The sequence below is a fragment of the Perca flavescens genome, chromosome 21 (assembly GCF_004354835.1).
Source record: "Perca flavescens isolate YP-PL-M2 chromosome 21, PFLA_1.0, whole genome shotgun sequence".
Taxonomy (NCBI): domain Eukaryota; kingdom Metazoa; phylum Chordata; class Actinopteri; order Perciformes; family Percidae; genus Perca; species Perca flavescens.
The window spans coordinates 12,573,452-12,579,451 of NC_041351.1; positions in this window are offsets into that span (position 1 = coordinate 12,573,452).

Genomic DNA, 6,000 nt, shown 5'->3' on the forward strand with positions numbered 1-6,000 from the left:
TGCAGATGAACTAATTCATAAAGAAACACAGTGAGCAGTGTTAGATGTCAGTCATGTCCCATATGGCTTAAAAAAACTTAAAAACAACAAAACTGTAAGTGGCACATTTTAATCTAGAAAATATCAACATCCAACATCCTCCCAAAATTGTTCCAAAGGTTCTTATTCAAATTTATGAGAAGACATTTAACTCATTATGGAGCATTACTGTATGTTACTTACACAAGCCACCATAGAATAGTTATCAAAGAATGCCCCCAAATGGCCCAAGAGGGAGATGAGGACTATGGTGACACCCACTGCAATGAGGACTATAGCGATTTTAGACAGGCCGCTCCCTGCAAAAGATCCCATCTGTGAGTAAGTCAAGTGTTGCTGTACTCCGATAATGATGAGAGTAACTCCAGATGCCTGAAAAACAAATTGAACAGCTGAACATCAGTGCAGTGTGCTTTGAATAGTAACATTAAACCCAGTTCTGCTGCTGAGTTCATGCCAGTCGGCACTGTGGAACTACATCATTGAAAGGAGGAAGATATAGATTTTGTCTAATAATTTGCTGAAAGATATAGGTAGGACATTTTTGCCATGTGCGATTAATTCAATGTACTACTCATATCAATCCAAAAATAAATACTGTATAACAATTTAGGATAAAATCTGAAATTCATAAACATGAAGTAGTTTGTTTTCTTTTTTATCTACTAACACTACTACTAATACTCATGACCTTTTTTGAATCCCACTTAATTTAGCCCATTTATTATTTGAATCATTAATGTTATCAATTATTGCTGTCCCCAACACTTACTCATTAATTTACAGAAATAACCACATTACTTACCAAAAAGAGCAAATTGAAGAAAATGAAGCAACATTTTACACTGCAAAACGAGCACATTGTCAGGACTTGTTGCAGGCAAGTCCAAGTTTTTTACTGTATAAAAAAGATAAATAAGCAAGAGAGTGAGCAGCAGACGGTCCTCAGTCTTGGTGTGAAGAGATACAGGCTGAGCATCTAGATGTAATTCCAACTGTAACTCAGTAGTGAGTGTGTCCTAGCATATTACCATATGCAAATAAACAGGTAGCCTGATAACATTTAAACTGATATATCACATGGAAACATAAAGTCCCTGTTTGACTATTTGAATAGTAGCATCGATGAAGTGCAAATAGTAGCCTACCGTAAAATATGATAATCTCAATATCAAGTAGTAGCCTCTATATACTTCAGAAATATAAAGGGAATATTGACCCAATGGATGAACTTATTTTGAAAATTACTATATATTGTTTCTATGTTTCTGACTCTCATTTTAAATACAACATTGCAGGTTTACAAGGGTCAAAACAAAAGCCAAAGATTGGCATCACGGGAGAGGACTAATAGTTGGTGGTATTGTCACATATTTAAAAAAAAATTGTAATTTAATCAACGCCAGTCTTGAAAAGCTTTTCTTTTTGTTGATCTTCTCTTTCCTTCTGCAAGTAAATTAGTTTAGACGAACATGGTAAAGGCAGGATGTTTTTCTAATATGTATTCCAATACAAACCCCCATTACTGTATCTATATGAGCTATTATGTCAATTTTACATTTAACTGCACTATTTAAACAGATGATTTGCTCTACCAGTAAATCACACATAAAATATTTGATAAACATACAGAAAAAGGACAAGATAATATGAATCATTACTTGTAAAGAAACAGAAATGTAGTTTCTTTCTGTCACAGCTCAAAGTGTCTGAGCACTTGGAGCTGTCTGACTACTGGAACTTGCTTCTGGGCTTCTTCCATTCTTTTGAGGACCAAGCTCTTCCCCAGAAGCTTCTCCAGCAACATATGGAGCAGCTGCAGGCAGCCTGACCCAACTCCAACAGCTGGAAAAGAACTGAGGCCTCTGGCTGCAGCACAATTATCTTTGTTACAGTGCCCATTGCCAGTGTCCTCTGTTCTTCACATCTTTTTCTATCCATTCATGTCTTTCTCTATGTCCATCCCTTCAGTGTTTTTTTCTGCTTTCTTAGAGCTCAAGCCAGAGTGCATCAGGATGTGAAGGACCATGCTGCTTTCTAATTTCCGACATAACATCAGAAATTCTGTTTTTTACTCTGTCCTCATTAAACCACGGAATCACAGCAAGCTCTTTGAATGTATGTGATGGGAAAGATCATGACAAAACAGACTCAGCTCCAGGCTAAGTCATTAGGTTTTACCCAAAAACAACTGTAATTATTTGAAGGACATACAAAGACTAGTTTATCTGATAGAGGACAAGTTATTTACATGTACACAAGTGTGTGGTTTTATCTGTCTTCTGCTCATTACTGACTCTTTCTTTCCATGAAACCTTATCTACTTGTTCTTATTTGCCTGCAAAGAAATTCATGCTTGAAGAGATTAAGAATATTTTGGATTACTGTAGTTGAGTCTGCATCCATTCTCACCGTCTTAGAATGTAATCTATTTGGTTATTTTTAAAGTTTAATTAAGGAATGCTGGTTCACAGAGTTGCTCATTTCTACAACCACAGGAGGGCCCCATTTAATTTTCTTAAACAAACAAATAAATGTGTTGAGCAGTTGCGTTGCCATTACTCCAATTTAATGGAGTAATGGAGCATGGCATGTGTTTAATGGAGTTTGTGGGAACAGGATAACACTGAGTCTGCACGTCTTTGATGACTTCATGGGAACAGGAAGTAAAATGATTACCATAGTTGGAGCACTCACATTGTCCTTCCCACTTTTTGCTTTTCCTGTTTTGAATTCCACAAGACTTGGTCAAACTCTTGTATGACTTCCGTCTGATGAGTATACTTGTCTAGGAAAGAGGTGGAGTTATTATGGCTTTACTTTAGTTTACTTTATGGAATGTTAACATATAAGCTCTTTGATACAATAATTACATTCTATAGTGGAAAGGTCCAAATATGGTTAAAAGCAAAGTCCCACTGAATGCACTTATATTTTAAATTATTTGATTATTTTTTTTTTACCTTATATGGCTTATGGCTATATGGTTTCTAAAAAATGTGCCACAGCTTAGAGGACCTGAACTTAGTGGTAAGTCAACATTTTTCAGTGAAACAGCTTTTCAGAATCTGTTAACTATCTTCACTTGTTTAGAATACAGATAAGAGATAACCAGTATGTAGTTAATCATCATGCAACAAAAGGTTACTGAGAGCACACCTTGGAGACACACCCAACTAGCAACCATGTATCTATTCCCACATCAATAGGATTAAAGGCACCTCATTTACTACTACTACTACTACTACTACCACTACAATTTTTCAAGGGTGATGTCATGTGTTTTGATGTTCTTTTATTATCTTTACACATTTCAGATCTAACTCATCAGTTAACATGAATGTAAAGAATACAAGAGCAGGAATAAACTTCTTATATACAGCTCTACAAATCCAAAACACAGTTTAAATATTGGGGCAACATTTAGTTAAGACCAGAATGTGCCATAGAAATGTACAATTTAGATTTTAGGGGAAAAGAAAGAAAGAATGGAAGAAAGAAATGCATGTACAATTTGCAAGACATTTTATGTACCAACATCTTTGAGTTTGTTATACCACATAAATAAGGCGGTGGTAAAATCTAATCATGATGGAGAAAACAATAACACCAGTAAACTTGTGCTAAAGTCTAATTTAGCAGTTAGTACCTGTCCTTTCTGCAGCCTCTGCAGAGGAATTCACATTAAATGTCTGTGTATCAGTAAAGAGTTAAGCTTTGGGCCATGTCTGGACCATCAATCAACGTGCTTTTAGCGCCAGGGGACATGTTTGTAGTCTATAAGTAAGTAAATGATGTGCCTTCCACCGTATGGTACTACTTACGCATACCAGTCCATGTAACTGTTTCCTGACATTCTTGCACTGACCACCATTGAGTGAAATGTGTTTATTTAAAACCACACCATAGTAACTCATCTGTTTGAGGGTAGCTTTTAGAAAAAATATTATGCAACCACAATTATTGTTGTTGTAGCACTGTATAATAATCATTTGGTGTCTTAATAACTAAGCAGCCACAAATGCATTAATTGTCTATGTTAATTCCATCTTTCAATGCTAAACTCTATAAGCAGTCAAAAAAGAGAAACTCGACAAGCTCAATATTTAATATAAATTAATAAGTACATATATATTGTATCTAGACACATTATAATAAGCTCATTGACTAATAACAATATAGTATAGTAATTGTGACCGGAGTACAACTCTGAATTTACTTTATATATCCTATAAAGTGAAATTATTTCACTACAAAACAAAAGTAAAGCTCCAGCCAGAAAAAAAACTATTTGTCTGGCTGGAGAACCGCCGGAAAAATGCTCCTAGAAGACGAAATATTTTATTCACATGCTATAAAGTAAAATAAAAGTCAGTGAGGCTTTGACAGACCTTGAGTGAAACAGCTTTTCAGAATCTGTTAACTATCTTCACTTGTTTAGAATACAGATAAGAGAAAAACAGTCTGTAGTTAACGATCATTGGAGACACACCCAACCAGCAGCCATGTATCTATTCCCATATCAATAGGATTAAAGGCACCTAATTTACAAGTGGAGTTTACTCAGGCGCAGAATGGGGATTGGGGTGGGCTCTGGGTCTCCAGCCCCAAATGTTTTCTCAAAAGCCCCGAATCTTTTTGGTTTTTAAAAGACCCCTCTCAGTCTCTCTGACTTGACCAACAAATCAAAGGAGCAAAAGTTCTATTACTAGGGCAATATCGGCATCTATAGGTTCAGAGTCAGGATCAGATTTATTACCAAGCAAGTTTACAATGCAAGGAATTTTCCTTGGTGTATTAGGTGTATACAGTAAACAATAAACATATGAAAAAGGGAATAAACAATAAACATATGAAAAAGGGAATAAACATATGAAAAAGGGAATAAACAATAATGCAAAGTGCTACAGTCAAGAACATAAATACTGTATAGATACATTACAATAAAAAGTAGGCTAAATACACTAACAAATATGTGCAATATAACTGTAGGCTGTACAGTTTGTGCATGATGGGCAAAAATATTGATCAGGGAATGTGCAAATGTTCACAGTATATTATGTGCAATGGCCAGGAATAACAGTCCAGGATGTGTGTTAATGTAAGTAGAGTGACTGTGGGTGGGATAAGAGACCCTAAGACATTGTCGCAGGGGGCTGTTCTGTGCTGCCTTTACTACTATTACCACTATGCTATTTCCTGAATACATCTAATATAATTAAATGTTCTTCTGTTGGCCTAATGTTCAATTCAGAGTATTGAAGCCACATTTACATGGCATTGTTGGGGATCCATTATATGCAATTACATAATCTTAGATTGTTATGGGATGGAATTACATGTTGATTTGTCAGCTAAATATTTTTTCTGTGAACAGCAACATTACCCTATATGTTCATAATGTCTGGCTCCACCCCTGACATCTCCACTTTCATTCAAAGAAACCCAAGCCCTGGAAATCTAAAGTTTTCCTTTCACTGATTTCTCTTCATATTGTCTGTTGCACAGCAGAGTACATGCACACAGAAAAGCTGCCCTACTGGCTATTCTTGATTCCTGTGGTGACTGGCAGTGTTGCTCAACCTACTGAGTGTTTACAGGGAATAGGTGTTAACAGGGGGTAAAATGGCAAAAGAAGCAGACTGTGGTATGTTCTGAGAGGAGAAGTCATTTTTATGAAGAGAACCACGAGGTAAAATATGCTTTTCTCTTTGGTGTTTCTTTTATCACTATCCACCGTAGTGCCCTCTGTTTCTCTTCAGCTTGAATGTTTTGTCGCTTCCACACCCTTTCTACTCTTGTTTTCTATCACAAGCGTAGCTCTCCTGCTGTTCTTAGCGCAGAGGGACAGTAGGCTGGACATGTGTGTTTTTATTGGCCTTCCGGGAAGAAGAAAAAAAGGCAGTTTCCTGTGTGGGGTTGAGGGTGGGTTGTGATTTCAGAGCAGCCTGAAAGCAGAGG